Here is a 23,904-nt window from a genome sequence, read left to right on the forward strand (position 1 = left end):
GAGAGGTGTAGGGAGAGCGAGAGGGACGGATAGGGACAGGTTTCTGCTCTGGCTTCTCATGAGTCTCTTTAAACGGGGGCTGTGGGAAGCCAGGCAGAACATGGTGAAGACAGGGAGAGATTGGGGGGTGGAAGGGATAGTGAGGAGGGTGGAAGGAGATTTGAGGGGGAGGATGAAGAGGGAGGAGAGGAAGTGGGGGCAGCATGCTGCTCGGGAGAGGTGGAAGGGGGGTTTAGGGCTGGGTGTCATTTAGATTTGTAAGGGGATAGATTAGGGACGGGGAGATAGGGAAAGGTAGTTAGATGGTAGATGTAGATGCTCCCCTGAGGTTTTGTTTGGGGTTGTTGTTTAGTTAAATTAGTTAAATTAAAATACCATTATTTGAGTATGTATGAAAATTTAAATGAATGGTGAATGGTTATTTATTTAGGCTGTTTCGGTTTTCACGGTACGTTTATTGTTTTTGTATTGTTCGTGTTTCATCTTCATTAAAGATGTATCGAATTAACCACGCTGCATTTTGGTCCGACTCTCTTTCACCGCAAGAAAAACGTAACAGTATGTATGTGTATGACCCATAGCCTATATTTGTGTGTGTATATATATACATATTGTGGATTAGAGGGAGCATGGCCGAGATGCGTGTGTCTGCCGCTCCACCCCACCCCACCCCCACATGAAATAGCCTATTTGAGGCTGTTCAGGGGAGGGCAGGCTCACAACAATGGCCAAAGTGAAATGGAGACAGTTTATACAGCTGGTCTGTTGCAATATAATAAAGACATAATAAAGACAGTAGATCTAGCTGGTCTGTCATAATATAATAGAGACAGTAAATCTAGCTGAAATGTCATAATATAAAATAGACAGTAGATCTAGCTGGTATGTCATAATATAAATGAGACAGTAGACACTGAGACAATGAGACACCTTATGTTCCCTGTACTCTATATATACAGTATCTGCTTATTATACCTGTTGATACAGGGCTCATATGTGAAACTATTCTAACTGAACATTTTCTTTCACAGTGACACAGTGACTCCGAATGGGAGCCCCCAGTGCCAAGATGTCCATCCCCCACTGAAGCTGGTTCATCCAGCCGGACACCTGTTGTCTCAGCGCTACTGGGGCATGGACCGCAAAAAATGTCCCCATTCCAACTGCAATAAAGGACTACAACAAGAGCATGGGAGGTTTGGACCTGTTAGATGCGCTGATAGGCTATTACAATGTTCTCCATAAGACAATGAAAAGGTACAAGACTTTCTTCTATAATTTCATCGACATTGCTGTGGTGAATGCATTCATCCTATACAAGGAAATGGCTAAGAGCTGTGGAAAGCCCCCCATCTCACAGATAGCCTTCAGAGAGCTGCTCATCAAGGAGCTTGCTGGCTACAGGCTACAGCACCACAGCACCACTGCATCACGTTCTGGCCCCTCTACCTCTGTCCCTTCTGCTCCTGCCACAAGTGGTGTTCATCTGCCCAAATGTATTTCTGCAGGCACGGATGTGCCTCAGGGCCAAAAGGGCACAGCATGGAGGCGTCGCTGTGTTCTTTGCAAAATGAAGTCCCCCATCACCTGCACCATTTGCTTGGTGACCTCTGCTTTACAGAAGAAAGAGACTGCTATGGCACCTGGCATCAGCAGCACAATATTGTGTAGAGGACTGAGGGTCTTCCAAATATTGAAAGTGTTATTTTGTAAATGTCTATATTTTTTTTATTTTATGTTTTTTCTCCATTGTTTGGGGGGGTGTTTTAGAATCCCATTTTGGTATTTTGTATATAGTTATTCTATTCAAAATGTATAACTTCACCAATTTGGCCACTTGGGTACATTTGGGCTACTTGTGTGGGACACCTGGGTGACTTCATGATAAATGTCATGTAGCACACTCATTTTGGAAGTTATCATTCTGAAACTCTTATGTGCCCTCTTATGTTTTTCACTGAAATTGTCCCCATCATCCTATCTGAATGTTTGTTTTGTCTTGTTCATTTTAAATATGATGATACAAAAATAAAAATAAAGAATGTATGGTTTTTTCATTGTATTATCTAAACCAGATCTGTTGTGTTATATTTTCCTACATTCAATTCACATTTACACAAACTTCAGAGTGTTTTCTTTCAAATGAAACCAAGAATATGAATATCCTTGGTTCTGGGCCTGAGCTACAGGCAGTTAGATTTGGGTATGTCTTCAGGCGGAAATTGAAAAAAGAAGGGGGGTAGCTGTAAGAGGTTTTAATAGTTAACAATTATATGCTGTACAATAGTAGGGAATGGTTCCACTCTAGCTCACTGCAGCTGGTTTAGACGTATAGTCAAGGACATGGGATAGAGGGATAGAGATACACTTGAGGAACATGTTAGACCTGCATTTTTACAAAATCATCTTGTCTCTGAGTAACTTGGTCCCACGGCACATAAGACAAAGAGCCTCTGAGAGTGAGAGTGACCACAATTCTTCGGTCCATCCTGTTCTTTTCATAATCTTTCAAGAGCACAGCAATGGAGATATGAGGTGAAGAGATGCTGGCTTGAACACTGTTAACAATTCTATCAGCAGAAAGGAACTAACGTTATCACTTGTTTGTGCGCTATGACCCAATACACATAGCCACAATCTGTGCACTGAGCTGTGGAACTAGCCATGACTAAGCATTTTAGGTCTACTATAGAACACCTCAGGATTTTCTGTATCATTGGGCTCTCAACGAATCACCTACGGGTGGTTCTTTGCCCGATCCATTATTGTAATTCTTAGTCGATAATAAAGACTGATTGTTTGAAGAAATTACAAAGTCTCTCTCACTTGATTAGAATTTTCCACAACAATATGAACAAAGACTAGACATATTCGTAGATCTTAAGCCCTTTAAAATCTGCACTAACATTGTCATTGGGAGCAGTTTCATATTGCTCAGGATACACAATCATACCCTACACACAACTCACAAAGATACACACCACACAACCCAAAGTACAACAATACACTACACATCTACACACACTTATGCTAAGTGTGGTTTTTATGTAACCTACTGTACCACACGGCCTACGTTTGGATAGGCTGATTCATCCACCTCATTTAAATATTACCCAGCTGACCTTGCATGGTTTTTGTCTTCCTACGCATCCTAAATACAGAGAACTGAGCACTGTGGCCTCATGCACACACACACACACACACACACACACACACACACACACACACACACACACACACACACACACACACACACACACACACACACACACACACACACACACACACACACACACACACACGTAAGCAAGGAACAGGCACACACATTATGTGTGTGTGTTAGAGTGTGTGTGTAATCTGTGTGCGTTGTCATTGCATGGCCAGCCTTGCAGAGCCCAGTCAGAGGCTAACAGTGTGTGAGGAATACTCTGAGTAATCCCAGATTGTGTAGGTGAGGATAAGTGAAGTTCTGGAAAGTGGTTTTCCTTTCAGCTCAGTGGTGGGAAATGAGACTGATAAGCCCCTTTGGTGATGCGTTCTCTCTCTTTATCACTCTCTCTCTCTCTCTCTCGCTCACTCTCTGACACACAACAACACACAAACCTTTTGTTGCTTCTCTTGTTTCTCTTGCATGTCATTGATCTCTTTCGCTCTCTCCCACCCTCATACAAGCTCCCCCTTTGCTTTTCTAATTTCTTCCAGCTCATTCTCACATTCTTGCACTCCCATCCTTTGTTGTTGTTGTTTGTAAACCCACTCGTCAATCCTTTCCATTATAAAGGCTGAGAGTGGGAGATTAGTGTTGTGTTAGTGTGTTGTAGCTTTCTTTGTAACAGGAAAGATGGGGTAGGAGACAACTAGGAATATCACTATTATCTGTGGGGTGGGATGGAGTCAGAAAGGGAGAGAGTGAGAGTGAGAGTGAGAGAGAGAGAGAGATAGAGAGAGAGATAGGCTGTCAGCAATTAGACAGCCTGGTTGCTTGGAGACCAGGAGGTCACCCCAGCACCGGAAATCACCTAAACCAGGTGTGACACCTGCCGCAGAGAGGAGATGATGCTCTGGAATAGAACCCTGGAGCTGACTGCTGCTCTGGCCTCAACACAGCCTAGCAACCCACTCCTGTCCTGGCATGTAACGCTACACATCCCTAGAGAGAGATAAAGAGAGAGAATGAGAGAGGTGGGAGTGTGGGAAAGAGGTACTGTAGATGGGAAGAAGAGGGAAACATTGGACACTCCCCTCATGATCCACATCATGTGATGGCCACATTGTTTTACTGTTCATCTCCATTTATCTATTAAAGCAGCTAGCTTCTCTCATCGTTACCTGTGGAAAGAGGACAGAAAAAGAGGGAGAGAAAAGGAAAGGGAGGAGTGTGTATGTGTGTGTTTGTGTGCATGTGCGCTCACATTTGTGCACATGCATGCTTGTGTGTGAATGTGTGCAACCCGACTTTAAGCAAATATCAGTCCTCAATATCAATATTTCTAACTTCAGCATCTGTGGGAGTGTGTGTGTTTGTTGAAGCAGACTAGCTGTTGAGAGACATCCATCTGCAGTGCCAGTCCAGTGCAGCGGAGTGGCACGGCGGTGACAAACGCGCTGTCATTCCATCTCTCCATTACACACACATATGCACGCGCACACACACACACGCACACTTCAGCATTTCCCCTCCAGTAGTCACAGCAGGTTGACAACACTCAAAGAGAAGCAGTAACTAATTTCACCGTTGACACACACTTTACATCTTTACATATATCCTATTTGTTGTACAAATATCCTATTTGTTGTATTTATTTAATCAGACGAGATAGTAACCATTTAGACAGCCGGTTTAAAAAAAAAAAGATGACTAAGAAAGTTATTAGTGAAAAATAACCAAAACGTATAGCTGTTCTACGAGGGCTTGCAATGTAAAATTATTACAAATGTTGACTACATCTTTGAACAAGAAATACCCTGATATTACATTCTCATTCTTGGACAGCTATTTCCTTCTGGAAGTTGATGCACCGCCCAACATGTAATTTTGAGTCATAAGTTAATCTATGTATTTTTAGTGACCAGCATTGTTGAAGTAGTTGAGAGTTATGAGTCATTCAGTCAATAGAACCCCTCAGTGAACAGCTACAGTATATACCACCGGAATACTGACCAGTGTGGGTGATGTGTAGGTGCCTTTTCACCCCGGTTTCCGTTTATCTTTCTCTCTCTCTTTTCCTCCCTGCCCTTTCTCTCCTCTCCATATCCAGCCCTCTGACACCGCACCAGACTCCACCCTGTCCTCTCCTCTCCTCTCCTCTCCTCTCCTCTCCTCTCCTCTCCTCTCCTCTCCTCTCCTCTCCTCTCCTCTCCTCTCCTCTCCTCTCCTCTCCTCTCCTCTCCTCTCCTCTCCTCTCCTCTCCTCTCCTCTCCTCTCCTCTCCTCTCCTCTCCTCTCCTCTCCTCTCCATGTCCGGCCCCCTCTCTCTGACACTGGACCAGACTTCACCCCCCTTCCTCCACTCTCTCCTCCCTCCCCTCCTCTCCTCATTGGGTCCGGCTCCCTCTCTGACACCACACCAGGCCACCAGATGACCCTACCCAGATGGCTCTTTGACACACAGATGTGGAATCAGGTGGTGCCCTGTTCAAATCTGCATATTTAGTGTCACATTATACGCTATATTAACGCATTGTGTTTGTGACTCAAGGTAATGCCTAAGTCAACATAATCGAGGGAAGAGGAAAAAAGGAAACAACTTTCCCTCTTAGCTGCAACATTTATACTGTTGACTTTTCAAGGGTATGGCTAGGCATAAGTGTACAACAGGAACTCTTGCTGTTTCTAGAGGAGACTCTTGATGGATTTTTAATCTAGACAGGTGAGGTGTAATCCACTCAGACTGTGTAATTTATCATTAGCTGGGTGGATGTTGAGCTCTGCGAGGAGGGACCATATCAACACAAGAGAGGATTCCCATTTATGGGACAGTTGGCAATCAGGTAGTTGAAGGTAATTTCGTGAGCCTTTGCAATGACTACACGTCTTCTGTACTTACTTCAACACTTCAGTCCCCTTCAGTAACAGCCTCAACAATGGGCTGCACAAATCGTGATAGAGCAGCCATGCCTTGTAGCTATCTTTGGATCTTTATGTAAATGTGACTCACCACCTAGATTCGGACTTATGTAGCAAAATCAGAGCCACAAAATGGTATATCATATACTGCATTTGAGGAACAATGGGAAAGTAATTTGGCTTTGAAAGTTGATCAACTTGTAAAATCACTTTTGAGAAAATGGCCTGTCAATGTTTTGGTATTCAGTGAAGAGCTATTCACAGGTTTTTCTTTTTGCAGACGTTTACTGACACCGGCCATATTCAACAGTTGTTGTACACATGTCACGTAACGTTAGCTAACGAGCCAGCCAGAAAACGTTAGCTAATTAAACAACAATGAATACATTGCCAACAATGCCACAGTGCTGGGAGCTAACCATCCAGGTTCAATGTTAACTAGATAACATTAGGATCTAACTAAAAAAGCAAACGGCTCTGGGATATGAATAATGTCAGCTAGGGAACCAGCCAGCTAACGTTAGCTAGCAAGCTAACAGTACACTTTAGCTTAAGACGCGTAGCTAGCTAGCTAGTTAGGTAAACAATGACCTAGCTAGGTAAACAACGTTTAATTTCTTGGTGACGGGGCAGTATTTTCACGTCCAGATGAAATGCATGCCCAAATTCAACTGCCTGCAACTCATCCCTAGAAGATAAGATATGCATATTATTAGTAGCTTTGGATAGAAAACACTCTGAAGTTTCTAAAACTGCTTGAATCATGTCTGTGAGTATAACAGAACTTATTTAGCAGGCAAAACCCCGAGGACAAACCATTCAGATTTTTTTTTGGAGTCACTCTCTTTTCAATGGATTTTCATTGGGAATCCAGATTTCTAAGGATTTCCTTCTTGCAGTACCTATCACTTCCACTGGATGTCAACACTCTTTAGGAATTGGTTGAGGGTTTTCCTTTGTGTAATGAATAAGTACGTCCATCGTGAACGAGGGTCACTTGAAGTGTACTGTTAGATAGAGGCGCATGACCAGAAAGCTAGGTACGGTTTGTTTTCCTCCTGTATTGAACACAGATCATCCCGTCTTCAATTTTATTGATTATTTACGTAAAAAAATACCTAAAGGTGTATTACAAAAGTAGTTTGAAATGTTTTGGCAAAGTCTACAGGTTTTGAGATATTTTGTAGTCACGTTGCGCAAGTTGGAACCAGTGTTTTTCTGGATCAAACACTCCAAATTAATGGACATTTTGGATATATATCGACAGAATTAATCGAACAAAAGGACCATTTGTGATGTCTATGGGACATATTGGAGTGCCAACAAAAGAAGCTCGTCAAAGGTAAGGCATGATTTATATTTTATTTCTGCTTTTTGTGTCGCGCCTGCAGGGTTTGAAATATATCTTTCTTTGTTTACGGAGGTGCTATCCTCGGATAATAGCATTGTTTGCTTTCGCCAAAAAGCCTTTTTTAAATCGGACATGTTGGCTGGATTCACAACAACTGTAGCTTTAATTTGTTATCTTGCATGTGTGATTTAATGAAAGTTTGATTTTTATAGTAATTTATTTGAATTTGGCGCTCTGCATTTTCACTGGCTTATGGCCACATATCTCACACACACATCACATAACATTAGCTAATGTTAGCTAGTTAAACAACAATGAACACAGTGCCAAATCATGTTGTTACTACCTTGCATGAATACGGCTCTGGGATACGAATAATAACGTCAGCTAGGGAGCCAGCCAGCTAACGTTAGCTAACTAGCTAACAGTACATTTTAGCTTGAAATGAAGGGTTTAAACGCTGTTTCCCATGCATGTTCAATGAACCATAAACAATAAATGGACATGCACCTGTGGAACGGTCATTAAGACACTAACAGCTTACAGATGGTAGGCAATTAAGGTCACAGTTATGAAAACTTAGGACACTAAAGAGGCCTTTCTTCTGACTCTGAAAAACAAAAAAGGAAAGATGCCCAGGGTCCCTGCTCATCTGCGTGAATGTGCTTTAGGCATGCTGCAAGTAGGCATGAGGACTGCAGATGTGGCCAGGGCAATAAATTGCAATGTCCGTACAGTGAGACGCCTAAGACAGCACTACAGGGAGAAAGGATGGACAGCTGATCATCCTCACAGTGGCAGACCATGTGTAACAACACCTGCACAGGATCGGTACATCCGAATATCACACCTGCGGGACAGGTACAGGATGGCAACAACAACTGCCCGAGTTACACCAGGAACGCACAATCCCTCCATCAGTGCTCAGACTGTCCGCAATAGACTGAGAGAGGCTGGACTGAGGGCTTGTAGGCCTGTTGTAAGGCAGGTCCTCACCAGACATCACCTGCAACAACATCGCCTATGGGCACAAACCCACCATCACTGGACAAGACAGGACTGGCAAAAAGTGCTCTTCACTGACAAGTAGCGGTTTTGTCTCACCGGGGGAGATGGTAGGATTTGCGTTTATTGTCAAAGGAATGAGCATTACACCAAGGCCTGTACTCTGGAGCGGGATGGATTTGGAGGTGGAGGGTCCGTCATGGTCTGGGGCGGTGTGTCACAGCATCATTGGACTGAGCTTGTTCTCATTGCAGGAAATCGCAATGCTGTGCATTACAGGGAAGACATCCTCCTCCCTCATGTGGTACCCTTCCTGCAGACTCATCCTGACATGACCCTCCAGCATGACAATACCACCAGCCATACTTCTCATTCTGTGTGTGATTTCCTGCAAGACAGGAATGTCAGTGTTCTTCCATGGCCAGCAAATGGCCCAATTCACAATCCCATTGAGCACGTCTGGGACCTGTTGGATCAGAGGGTGAGGGCTAGGGCCATTCCCCCCCAGAAATGTCCGGGAACTTGCAGGTGCCTTGGTGGACGCTTATGCAGATCCACTACATTTAAAAAAAAGACGATTTCGGCAGGATTACCAACACAGACTGACGAGCTTAAATAGACAGAAGACCTCTATATGGCAGACCAATCTGAACTCATCTCTCGGCATGTCCAGACACAGGAGGTGTTGTGCACTGTCATGGTCTCCAAGGTAAGACACATTGATGTTCTTACTTTCCAAGTCTACTTCCTGAATGGTGTGTAGTTTGTTTGACACTCACTTAACAAAGGTCATATGTCAAACTCATGGATTTGTTCGAATATAAGCTTAGTAAAAAACTACAGTGGTCTTTGTCAGACCATGAGACATCCTAAAAATCGGTTCTCTCATTTTTAGGGCCCTTCCCTCCCTCTCTTTTTTCTGTCTCAACCTCTCCGGCATTGACACACTTGTCTCCAGTCTGGCAAGAGCAGGTGTTTTCTGTTTGTGTGCATCATATGTGTCTGTGTGCTCCAAACCCTCATTCAGAACTGAGCAGTACACTGACTTTAAAACCTCCCTGGGATAGGGGTACCGCTAGCGGGACAACTTCCGGTAACCTGGGGGGTCATAAAAATAATATCGGTTGAAAGCTTAAATTCTTGTTAATCTAACTGCACTGTCCGATTTACAGTAGGCTTTACAACAAAAGCATGCCATGCGATTGTTTGAGGACGGCGCCCCACATCAAAATATTTTTCCACTGACACAGGTTTCATAAATTCAAATAGAGATTAAATATTAACTTACTTTTTGAAAATCTTCCTCTGATTTGTCATCCAAAGGGTCCCAGCTATAACATTAGTGTCGTTTTGTGAGATAAAATCCTTCTTTATATCCCAATAAGTCAGTTTAGTTGGCGCCATCGATTTGAGTAATCCACTCGTTCAACATGTCAAGATAGGAATCCGAAAATCTAACCCTAAACTGTTTCAACAAGTCAAAATATGTTTCTATTTAATCCTCAGGTACCCTAAAATGTAATCAAACTATAATATTTAATACGGAAAGAAGTATGTTCAATAGGAAACCAATATTAGCAGGTGCGCATTGTCTTTATGGCGTGCGCACACACAAATTCCCAAGACTGTGTCCCTGTAAAAAAAACATTATTCTTACTCATTTTTGAAGAAATAAGCCTGAAACCTTGAACATTGAGTGCTGACACCCAGTGGAAGCCATAGGAATTGCATACTGGGAGCTAGATGTAATTTTTTCCCTATACTTTCCATTGTAAGAGCATAGGCTCTCAAAAAAATACAATAATTCCAGTTGGTTTACCTTTGGATTTTCTCCTACCATATCTATTGTGTTATAGTCTCCTACATTATATGAACATTTCCACAAACTGCAAAGTGTCTTCTTCCCAATGGTACCAATTGTATGCATATCCTGGCTTCAGGGCCTGAGCAACAGGCAGTTTACTTTGGGCACGTCAGTCAGGCAGAAATGGAGAAAAAAGGACCCTAGCCTGAAGATGTTTTAACAGGGATATAAATCTGAGCAGCACTTTTCCAGGCCTCAAGCTCACTATTCCCCTGTGACTCTTACCCCCAATGGGACCGACCAGCAAGACAGCCTCCAAACTGAAGACCTGTTAGCCTGCAGACATGCCACAACATAAAAATACACCGCACCAATAATCACATTTGAATCACTGTCCCATCGGATGGCAGAGCACACAGACATTAGTGAGGATATTACCTCTGCAGAGGGGAGAGGAGAGGTGAGGCCGGAGGGACATAATTGAAAGGATAACAGTTATTGTCATATTTATAGACTGCCGGGACATTGAGTCAATGGGATACTAACACACTCAGCACTCCACACACACACACACACACACACACACACACACACACACACACACACACACACACACACACACACACACCGACCGAGCAACATAGGGAGCAATTGATTAGTAGAGTAGGGATTGCGTGAAAATCCTATTTTCATGCAGACAACCTGTTGATTGGTTGAGTGTCCCAAAGAGACCGCCTGATAACCTCCTTCGATTCCATTTGGCTCACAGCCCAGAATCTCAAACTAAAGCCACATCAGATAGGATAGGTATAAGCAATATTGTAGTAGATAAATCTTACCTTCCAATAGGCTGTTGATTTATTTTTGCCATATTGTAATACCCATCCAATTATTTCAGATCTAAGTGGCTTTCGGGTTTGGGGCAAGGAGTTGGTTCTGGACGGGGTCATCCTAAAACAGAGTTTATGGCATCCAGGGAGGCTGTAGAGTAATCTCTGGGTGATGAACACTCTGTGGCCAGTTTACTAGGTCCACCTCAGCATTCACGAAAATGGTTCACTCCTTCAGACAGTGAGCCACATGGCCATGGCTTGCGATATAAAGCAGGCGGACAAGCATCGAGGCATTCAGTTACTCGAGACATTCAGTTAATTTTTTATTTAAATGTATGATGGGCAAAACAAGTGACCTAAGTGACTTTCCAGTATCTCAGAAATGTCCGGCCTCCTGGGCTTTTCACGCACAACATTGTCTAGGGTTTATCGAGAATGATGCGACAAACAAAACACTTCCAGTCAGCGACAGTCCTGTGGGCAAAAACAGCTCGTTGATGAGAGGTCGAAGGAGAACGGCAAGAATCGTGTAAGTTAACAGGAAGGAAAGGCGGCCAAATGACGTGTTGGCTATAGGGATGATCAGTGAGATACACCTGCTGGAGCGCGTGCTACGGGTGGGTGTTGCCATCGTGACCAGTGAACTGAGATAAGGCGGAGCTTTACCTAGCATGGACTTGTAGATGACCTGGAGCCAGTGGGTCTGGCGACGAATATGTAGCGAGGGCCAGCCGACTAGAGCATACAGGTCGCAGTGGTGGGTGGTATAAGGTGCTTTAGTAACAAAACGAATGCCATTGTGATAAACTGCATCCAGTTTGCTGAGTAGAGTATTGGAAGCTATTTTGTAGATGACATTGCCGAAGTCGAGGATCGGTAGGATATTCAGTTTTACTAGGGTAAGTTTGGCGGCGTGAGTGAAGGAGGCTTTGTTGCGGAATAGAAAGCCGACTCTAGATTTGATTTTAGATTGGAGATGTTTGATATGGAAGGAGAGTTTACAGTCTAGCCAGACACCTAGGTACTTATAGATGTCCATATATTCTAGGTCGGAACCATCCAGGGTGGTGATGCTAGTCGGGCGTGTGGGTGCAGGCAGCGAACGGTTGAAGAGCATGCATTTGGTTTTACTAGCGTTTGAGAGCAGTTGGAGGCCACGGAAGGAGTGATGTATGGCATTGAAGCTTGTTTGGAGGTTAGATAGCACAGTGTCCAAGGAAGGGCCGGAAGTATACAGAATGGTGTCGTCTGTGTAGAGGTGGATCAGGGAATCGCCCGCAGCAAGAGCAACATCATTGATATGTACAGAGAAAAGAGTCGGCCTGAGAATTGAACCCTGTGGCACCCCCATAGAGACTGCCAGAGGACCGGACAACATGCCCTCCGATTTGACACACTGAACTCTGTCTGCAAAGTAGTTGGTGAACCAGGCAAGGCAGTCATTAGAAAAACCGAGGCTACTGAGTCTGCCGATAAGAATATGGTGATTGACAGAGTCGAAAGCCTTGGCCAGGTCGATGAAGACGGTTGCACAGTACTGTCTTTTTTTTTACTAGATGGGTGTACCTAATAAACTGGTTGCTGAGTGTATACCAGACCAAATAGTCTTGGTCAGTCATGTTAATCATATGGCACAGAGAGAATAAGATTATCACTAATGGGTCTTCTGAATATTATACCCAGAAACAATGACTGGGGGAAGGATGTATGGATTGCGTGAGGGAGTGAGTGCAGGGTAAAAGAGAGAGCGGGATAGGAAAATAGAGAGTGACAGAGATTCAGGGAAAACACTGGCATCAGTCCAGGGGTGGGCATTAGTTTGTTTTCATGGCATTAGATGCAATATTTAAGTAGGCTTTAATGCGGGGGGAAAAACCTAAATGGTGAACATATTGTGATAGAATTAAGTCAAGCTGTGTTTCTGTTTTTGTTTATTTTTTTCTCCAAGAAATGTGAACCCCATGCTATTAACTTACTGCAAAAATACATACGCACACACACCCACAACCACACACGAGGCTGCTGCCTATATACATAGACTTGAAATCACTGTCCACTTTAATAAATGGAAAACTATCTTGCATTACTCATCTCATATGTATATACTGTATTCTATTCTACTGTATTTTAGTCTATGACATTGCTCGTCAATATTCTTAATTCCATTCCTTTCATTTTTGTGTGTATTTGTGTGTATTTGTGTGTATTGGGTAGATTTTGTGAAATTGTTAGATATTACTGCACTGTCGGAGCTAGAAACACAAGCATTTCGATACACTTGCAATAACATCTGCTAAAAACGTCTATGCGACCAATGCAATTTGATTTGACACATGCATTGTTAGTCTGGTCTCACGCTGTCTCTCCTCAGGAAAGCAGTGAAATTCTATGAAGGATGCAGCTTGGTACTTGGCCAGGTGGTGTACATAGTATATTATTGAGCTCCAATATAAAACAGGTTTCCTGAACAGGATAATAAAAAATATACCTGGTAGGAAAACACCACCTGATTTTGCAGAGGTATGCTATAGTCATTTATTTCAAAAGGTAAACACTATCTAGCTCTTTTATCGAGGCTCAGGGTAAGACCCAGATGCAGACAGAGATAGTCGGATAGTGCGATTCTGTTACGGCTTTCTTCTATATCTTCCTCTGACGAAGAGGTAGAACAAGGATCGGACCAAAATGCGGCGTGTTGATTGAGATTCATGTTTAATCAAAACAAAGAAACACGAACTTACAAAAACATTACAAAACAAGAAACGAAACCGAAACAGCCTATCTGGTGCAAAACTAACAGAGAGTACAATTCAGACACTAAGGACAATCACCCACGACAAACTCAAAGAATATGGCTGCCTAAATATGGTTCCCAATCAGAGACAACGATAAGCACCTGCCTCTTATTGAGAACCACTCCAGACAGCCATAGACTTTGCTAGATAACCCACTAAGCTACAATCCCAATACCACCACCAAAACCCCAAGACAAACACACCACAATTACAAAAAACCCATGCCACACCCTGGCCTGACCAAATACATAACGATAAACACAAAATACTTTGACCAGGGCGTGACAGATTCTCAGAGTTTACCGTAGTACATGGGTCAGGCAAACGTTAAGTCAAGGCAGGCAAAGAGTTGTAATCCAAATCAGAGTCAGGACATGCAGAAATGTCAGAACTGGGAAGACTAGGAAAAACAAAAACTAGAGCATAGGAAATACGAGAACACGCTGGTAGGACTTGACGGGACAAGACGAACTGGCAACAGACAAATAGAAAACGCAGGTATAAATACACAGGGGATAATGGGGGAAGATGGAAGACACCTGGTGGGGGGTGGAGACAAGCACAAAGACAGGTGAAACAGATCAGTGTGTGAAAAAATAGTGTAGTAAATGGATTTTAAGTGAAATTCAAATATGTATTTGTTATCTGAATTTGAGACATAGGCAGTCTCAAATGAAATTGCACCCTATCCCACATTGCATTATTCCATACAGGAGGGCTATTATCAAAAGTAGTGCACTATTTAGGGAATAGGGTGCCATTTGAGACCTTTTTTTTTTAACAGTACAGTGCCTCTACATCAAGTCCCCACTGCCACCTAGGAGAAGCCATCATCAGTCATGCAAGCCCAGGGAGAAAAGTTATAAATGTTAAATCTAGCCAGTCTCACAGTGACGTAAAACCTAATGCACTGAATGTGAACGGATCATTCTCACACCACACAGAAAGTCGATTTTTACAGTCACTAATCAGAACAGCGAGGTTGGGGATAGGGAACCATGGGGGACCAGCCCTGCCCCATAAACTCCCCCAGAAACGAGGCTGTCTGCTAGGCTGGCTGGGCTGATCGATGACCCCTCCAGACCCATGCCCTTGGTAACGGTGTTATAACTTGTCTTATGATCACATATTGAGTCCATAACTCCAGGACAGTGTCACACAAAGGGTCCATTTCCTGTATATTACAGAGCGGTTTTTAAATACACACACATACACACGCGAGGAGCACTCGCACGTCAGGAGACCTATCCTGTTTCACCTTCCCAATCTATAAACTATGAAGTCGAAGTGTCAAGACACAATACATCACCACAAATTATGCCACTACTGTATTCTAATGGCCAGACACTAATGACACTAGAGGCAAGACAATTCCACCCCCAGACACTACTGCTGTCTGTGTGTGTTTTTGTTTGTTTGTGTGTGTTTGTGTGTGCGCGTGTGTGTGTGCGCGTGCATCTTAACTTCAGAACATACATGCTTATTTGGAGTGTCTTTGTGTCCTTAATCAAATTCACTCAACGGCCAGAAAATAATGTGTGGACCTTGAGTGCTGGGACAGACGATTGGTGGAGGAAGCAGGAGAAAAATGCTCCCTGTCTCCTGGTACTTCATCGTGCCTGGTTCCCTGTTGATGTATCAGGCGTCAGACTGGAGGCTGGTTGTAAATACACTAGTCATGTCCTGACCCAGCACTGCAGGCTTTGACCGCTGACAACTAACTCGCCATAAGCAGGCATAGTTGTGTTTTGCCCTATTCTCACGGGACTAGAATTACTAAAGAACGTTGGTTATGTAGTTATTAGCCCAGCATATCCGTTTTTCCAGTGTATGATTCGGACGGGATTAGTTTTACCAAACTGACCCTGTAATACTTGTTTTTCCTCATTCAAAATTTACCTTTATGACGGAAGCCCGGAGGCTCTTCTACGTGTGAAGATATTTTAAATATTCCGTATTTATTAGCATTGGAGCTAATTTTAGTCATTTGACTGAGCGCCTTGCAGGTTGATACCATTCTCTTTTACGTTTAACTTTGTAAAATGAATCGGTTACAGGACTGTTCTATTTAGTGAAACCTTATTACTAATCAAATGTATTGTAAAGGAAACAAAAACATGCTATGTGTTGCAGTTGACCTTCAGAATGATGTAAAACATAGCCTTGACAATATCCAAGTTGATGAGCGGGGAAACAAACGATGCCAGTCAACCTGCACAGACGGCCCATCGAAACCACACCTAAACTATACCAAAACGAATTTCACACACAATTAATTAGCCTATAGGCAAGATTAAAATGACAATAACCTGATGAGTGACAATATTAGGCCTATTAGTTCTCAAATTGTACATGAAGAGATGGGCACATCTTGTAGATGACAGATGTAGGGAAAGGAGCATAGCTCTATCAAATCCTCATTCAGAGTCACATGCAGGCAAAACATTTCCATATAGTATCTAAAAGAGCATATTCTGCAGCTTTTATGACACTTTCCTTTGTCAAAAACCTTCAAAATTCAAGAGGTAGGTGCAGCTCTATTTCCAAATTGCACTTTTTCCAAGAATATCCGTACTGTCCATGCATTCATGACCACTCGGCAGCATTGCTCTGGCTACTATAAGCAAAATGGAGTAACATAATACATTTAAAATTTGTCAATGGATGAGTGGGTGCTAGAAATCAAATAGAAACTGATAATGGTGCATGTGACTTCAGTTAAGTTTTGGTTGGTGCCGATGTCAAAACCAAGTACTTGCTTAATGTCTTTCCATATCTGGGGATAGATGAAACCAGGCCAGCGGGTGAGCAACTGTTTGAGACTGTGGTTTTGAGACTCATGGAGCCTTACATAGGCAAAGGCAGAAATGTGACCGTGGACAACTTCTTCACATACATTTCCCTGTTAGACAAGTTGATTGCAAAGAAGACTAGCCTGCTCGGAACAGTGAACAAACAAAGGTGGGAGCTGCCTCCCTCTGTGCAAAACAACATACTAGCGGAGCGTTACTCAACATCAGTGATGGAAATTGGTAAAGCAACACTCACGGTGTACAGATGAAAAAGAAATAAGAGTGTTTGCATCCTTAGCAACATGCATCCCACTGGATCTGGTATGTGAGAACCATATGAACGCCAATAAAGAAGCTACATCCGCCAAGCCACAAGTCCTACTCTCCCTCTTCCCCAAGCATCATAGTTCCAACTCGGGAAAAATATGACAAAATGTCAATTCGGCAGGTGCACACGCAACAAGGTCCATGAAAATTGTGTGCAGTGCAACCAATTTGTTTGTGGGGCTTGGTCACACAAAGCCCTGAAGCTATATTGACTGTGGAGCCGAACCATAAAGGGAAGACACATGATGAATGTGTAAAGGCACGGGTAAAAGGGGACAATACATTGTTTGATACAATCAACAAATTACAATTTTGTTCATGCACTGGTGCTTTTGTTTAGGAATAAAGCAAATCATTTCACCTGCTCACCTGGCAGGTTATATTATTATTATCTGTCACGACTTCTGCCATAGTTGGCTCCTCTCCTTGTTCGGGCGACATTCAGCAATCGACGTCACCGGCTTTCTAGCCATCACCGCTCCATTTTTCATGTATCCATTTGTTTTGTCTTGTTCCCTGCACACCTGGTTTTCATTCCCCAATCAATCTACATGTATTTATTCCTCTGTTCCCCATCATGTCTTTGTGTAAGATTGTTTGTGTTACGTGTATTTTGTCTGTTGGTGTTTTGTTATGCGCCGTACATTTGTCTATGTGCCGTGTTTTGGGCACGCTGTTTGTGCTTTTGATATTTTACCGGAATAAAGTGTGTGCTTGTTCACTTCACTCCGCTCTCCTGCACCTGACTTCGCCTCCAGTACACATCCAGTGACAGAATCTTACCCATACCATGGAGTCAGCAGGAGCAGGTACCCCGGTCAGAGGAGTCCATAAATGCGTCCAGGAACACGCGGCTATGCGACATCATCTCATCTCAAATCAAATTGTATTTGTCACATACACATGGTTAGCAGATGTTAATGCGAGTGTAGCTAAAAGCTTGTGCTTCTAGTTACGACAATGTAATAATAACCAACGAGTAATCTAACCTAAAATAAAAATTCCAAACTACTACCTTATACACACAAGTGTAAAGGGATAAAGAATATGTACATAAAGATATATGAATGAGTGATGGTACAGAACGGCATAGGCAAGATGCAGTAGATGGTATCGAGTACAGTATATACATATGAGATGAGTAATGTAGGGTACATAAACATAATGTGGCATAGTTTAAAGTGGCTAGTGATACATGTATTACATAAAGATGCAGTAGATGATATAGAGTACATTATATACATATACATATGAGATGAGTAATATAGGGTATGTAAATATTATATTAAGTGGCATTGTTTAAAGCGGCTAGTGATTCATTTTTATACATCAATTTCCATTATTAAAGTGGCTGGAGTTGAGTCAGTATGTTGGCAGCAGCCACTCAATGTTGGTGGTGGCTGTTTAACAGTCTGATGGCCTGTTTTTCAGTCTCTCGGTCCCTGCTTTGATGCACGGTCCCTGCTTTGATGCCATGATGGATTGCGTTGTCCAGACTATGGACCATGGTGATGGCAGCATCATGCTGTGGGGATGTTGTTCATTGGCAGGGACTGGGTAACTGGTCAGAATTGAAGGAATGATGGATGGCGCTAAATACAGGGATATTCTTGAGGGAAACCTGCTTCAGTCTTCCGGAGATTTGAGATTGGGATAGAGGTTCACCTTCCAGCAAGACAATGACTCTAAGCATACTGCTAAAGCAACACTCGAGTGGTTTAAGGGGAAAGATTTAAAAGTCTTAGATTGGCCTAGTCAAAGCCCAAACCTCAATCCGATTGAGAATCTGTGGTATGACTTAAATATTGCTGTACACTAGCAGAACCCATCCAACTTGAAGGAGCTGGAGCAGTTTTGCCTTGAAGAATGGCAAGAATCCCAGTGGCTAGATGTGCCAAGCTTATAGAAACATACCCCAAGAGACTTGCAGCTGTAATAGCTGCAAAAGATGGCTCTACAAAGTATTGACTTGGGGGGTGGGCGGGTGAATAATTATGCACTCTCAAGTTTTCCATTTTCTTGTCTTATTTCTTGTTCATTAAATAATATCTTCAAAGTCGTAGGCATGTTGTGTAAATCAAATGATACAACCCCCCCCCCCCAAAAAATATATTTTAATTCCAGGTTGTAAGGCAACAAAATAGGAAAAATGCAAAAGGTAGTGAATACTTTCACAAGCCACTGTATACTGTATAGTACTATATTTCTTCATCAGCATCTTTATGCTTTCGTTAATAAAATAATGGTAAAAATACTTTTCAAAATGCTCATGTTTATTTAGTTATGGATCCATAACTAATTACTATGGGAATAAATATCAATGGATTACAGAAATATTGGAACAAAATTGTCTAATGAAGGTAAACAAATTGTTGCTTACTGATAAATACTATTTCAAACACATGGTCACATTGTACAGTGCCATTATGGCAATTAGCAGGGATATTTTTGTTGGCCTTTATAAATATTATTTGGGCCTTCTGTAACGGTTTTCTTCCGCTGAAGGAGAGGAGGACCAAAATGCAGCGTGGTTAATGTTCAACATCTTTAATATAGACGATTAACGAGAACACTTCAAAATACAAAACAACAAATGTGAAAACCGAAACAGTCCTATCTGATGCAATGACACAAAGACAGAAGACAACCACCCACAAAGTACCCACAGAATATGGCTGCCTAAATATGGTTCCCAATCAGAGACAACGATAGACAGCTGCCTCTAATTGAGTACCAATCTAGGCTACCGTAGACATACAAAAACTCCTAGACCAGACAAAACACATAAATCCCCCAGGTCACACCCTGACCTAACCAAAATAATAAAGAAAACAAAGATAACTAAGGTCAGGGTGTGACACCTTCATTCAGATTACAATCACTCATTGTCGTTTTTTTGAAAACCAAATCATCTCCAAAAAATGGTTATATATAGCCTTCCCGCTGTGGACATCTATTTCAGCACCGAAACGGCGCTGTTCTGAGACAAGCATGGAGAAACGAAAATGTTCAATTATATTCCATGATATTCTCAAGATATGTGTTGAGTGAATATAAGCAAGTGATGTCTGCTAAATTATCAAGTTAGTTTTCTCCAGAAGTAAATAATTCTATATATAATATATATAATAACAAACTGGCTTTATTTAGAAATTAGTGAGAATGTCTCACCCCATGTTCAAGAATGGCCTTTTTCTCGCTCACTCTAGATGAAATGAAAACGGAATCTCCAAAATATCGTTACTTTTTAAACAAAGCTATTAATGTTATTATGAATTAATTTAGAGTGATATAAAAGCCCCTTAGATATTCACACAGATCCTAACTGGAAAAGCCCCTTAGATATTCACACAGATCCTAACTGGAAAAGCCCCTTAGATATTCACACAGATCCTAACTGGAAAAGCCCCTTAGATATTCACACAGATCCTAACTGGAAAAGCCCCTTAGATATTCACACAGATCCTAACTGGAAAAGCCCCTTAGATATTCACACAGATCCTAACTGGAAAAGCCCCTTAGATATTCACACAGATCCTAACTGGAAAAGCCCCTTAGATATTCACACAGATCCTAACTGGAAAAGCCCCTTAGATATTCACACAGATCCTAACTGGAAATGCCCCTTAGATATTCATTTAGAATCCTCCAATCCTCTACATGTAATTATTGGCGGAGAGTCACGTCATTGAAAAAATGTGTAGATATACTGTATCCCTACCATAGGCGAACTGAGTCTCACTAGTGTTAAAGTGGTGTTGGTATTATTTATTTAAAGAGCATATTGAAGTTAGAAGCAAAAAGCCTACAACTATTTCAGCATCATTTTGTATTCTTTCAAAATGCAGATGTTGATTTAGTTATGGATCCACAACACATTTCTATGAGAATACATATCACTGATTTACAGAAATATTGGAACAAAGTTGTCTAATGAAGGCAAACAATTTAGAATCCTCCAATCGTCATTTGCTGTAGCCTACACCTGACTGTCACATTGTACCGTGTCCTTTTTTCCATTCCATCCTAACAGTAACCCTGAGGGTTTAGTTTTTCTCGGAATAGAAACAGCATAATATTAATCTAATTAAGCAATTTAAAAAAAAATCCATCCCATATATTATGTTATTACAAAAAAGGTTTTAAATACTCTGGTAATGCCAATATGGAAGACTATCAAATGCTTCTCAAAGATGCCCTCTTGTGGTCAAACTAGCACTAACCTGCATTAGCATAAAAAATGGCTGACAATTAGATAACATGCCACAGAATGTTGCAGCAGCCCAAAAATCAAATCAAATCAAATTTTATTTGTCACATACACATGGTTAGCAGATGTTAATGCGAGTGTAGCGAAATGCTTGTGCTTCTAGTTCCGACAATGCAGTAATAACCAACAAGTAATCTAGCTAACAATTCCAAAACTACTACCTTATAGACACAAGTGTAAGGGGATAAAGAATATGTACATAAAGATATATGAGTGAGTGATGGTACAGAGCGGCATAGGCAAGATACAGTAGATGGTATTGAGTGCAGTATATACATATGAGATGAGTATGTCAACAAAGTGGCATAGTTAAAGTGGCTAGTGATACATGTATTACATAAAGATGCAGTAGATGATATAGAGTACAGTATATACATATACATATGAGATGAATAATGTAGGGTATGTAAACATTATATTAGGTAGCATTGTTTAAAGTGGCTAGTGCAGCCCACAAGGTGTGCTGCAGTATGATGCAGCTTTTAAAGGTGCAACCACTGTATATGCCAATTATGTGATGGTCCAACTGCATTCTGTCCTCTATCAACACTTTTTAAACTTTTGGTGCCAGAGAGAAAGTAATAAAGATTGCTAGCTTGATTAAGCCTGTTTTGTTAGTCAGGTCTGTGCTGAGAAGACTGTTTGAGCATGATCTATATGCTAAACAAGAGAAGTGTTTGTTTTTCCAGCGGTCCGTGTCCTTTTTGGGCTACCTCATATCCACGGAGGGAGTGGAGATGGAGGAGCAACGCGTCAGTGCAGTCAGGTCATGGCCCATCCCCAACTCTGTGAAAGCAGACCAGCGATTCCTGGGGTTCGCAAACCTCTTTCCGGAGGTTTGTCTGGGGCTTCAGCAAGGTGGTCACGCATCTTACCTCCCTGATGAGAGAAGGTCCCAGGCGGGTTCGTTGGAAGGCGGAGGCGGAGAGAGCGTTCGAGACACTGAAGACACGCTTCCCCACTGTTCCCGTGGCACATCCCGACTCCTCACTCCCCTTCATCTTCGAAGTAGGAGTCGGGTCAGTGCTGTCCCAGTGCACCGGAACCCCTCCAAAGCCGGAACCCCACCCCCACCCAATCGTCACTCTGATAGAGCTCCAGAGTTCCTCTGTGGAGATGGAAGAACCTTCCAGAAGGATAACCATCTCCGCAGCACTACACCAATGGTAGAGTGGCCATACGGAAGCCCCTCCTATTTGAAAAATCGATTTGCAACAGAGCATGCTGGGAAATATTGACAATGAGGCCACCCCCACATATGCGGATCGTTCCATAGATATACAGTGCCTTGCGAAGGTATTCGGCCCCCTTGAACTTTGCAACCTTTTGCCACATTTCAAGCTTCAAACAGAAATATATAAACTGTATTTTTTTGTGAAGAATAAACAACAAGTAGGACACAATCATGAAGTGGAACGACATTTATTGGATATTTCAAACTTTAACAAATCAAAAACTGAAAAATTGGGTGTGCAAAATTATTCAGTCCCCTTAAGTTAATACTTTGTAGCGCCACCTTTTGCTGTGATTACAGCTGTAAGTCGCTTGGGGTATGTCTCTATCAGTTTTGCACATTGAGAGACTGACATTTTTTCCCATTCCTCCTTGCAAAACAGCTTGAGCTCAGTGAGGTTGGATGGAGAGCATTTGTGAACAGCAGTTTTCAGTTCTTTCCACAGATTCTCGATTGGATTCAGGTCTGGACTTTGACTTGGCCATTCTAACACCTGGATATGTTTATTTTTGAACCATTCCATTGTAGATTTTGCTTTATGTTTTGGATCATTGTCTTGTTGGAAGACAAATCTCCGTCCCAGTCTCAGGTCTTTTGCAGACTCCATTCTTCCAGAATGGTCCTGTATTTGGCTCCATCCATCTTCCCATCAATTTTAACCATCTTCCCTGTCCCTGCTGAAGAAAAGCAGGCCCAAACCATGATGCTGCCACCACCATGTTTGACAGTGGGGATGGTGTGGTCAGGGTGATGAGCTGTGTTGCTTTTACACCAAACATAATGTTTTGCATTGTTGCCAAAAAGTTCAATTTTGGTTTCATCTGACCAGAGCACCTTCTTCCACATGTTTGGTGTGTCTCCCAGGTGGCTTGTGGCAAACTTTAAACGACACTTTTTATGGATATCTTTAAGAAATGGCTTTCTTCTTGCCACTCTTCCATAAAGGCCAGATTTGTGCAATATGCGACTGATTGTTGTCCTATGGACAGAGTCTCCCACCTCAGCTGTAGATCTCTGCAGTTCATCCAGAGTGATCATGGGCCTCTTGGCTGCATCTCTGATCAGTCTTCTCCTTGTATGAGCTGAAAGTTTAGAGGAACGGCCAGGTCTTGGTAGATTTGCAGTGGTCTGATACTCCTTCCATTTCAATATTATCGCTTGCACAGTGCTCCTTGGGATGTTTAAAGCTTGGGAAATCTTTTTGTATCCAAATCCGGCTTTAAACTTCTTCACAACAGTATCTCGGACCTGCCTGGTGTGTTCCTTGTTCTTCATGATGCTCTCTGCGCTTTTAACGGACCTCTGAGACTATCACAGTGCAGGTGCATTTATATGGAGAGTTGATTGCACACAGGTGGATTGTATTTATCATCATTAGTCATTTAGGTCAACATTGGATCATTCAGAGATCCTCACTGAACTTCTGG

The sequence above is a fragment of the Oncorhynchus kisutch genome, linkage group LG26, assembly GCF_002021735.2.
Source record: "Oncorhynchus kisutch isolate 150728-3 linkage group LG26, Okis_V2, whole genome shotgun sequence".
Classification (NCBI taxonomy): Eukaryota; Metazoa; Chordata; class Actinopteri; order Salmoniformes; family Salmonidae; genus Oncorhynchus; species Oncorhynchus kisutch.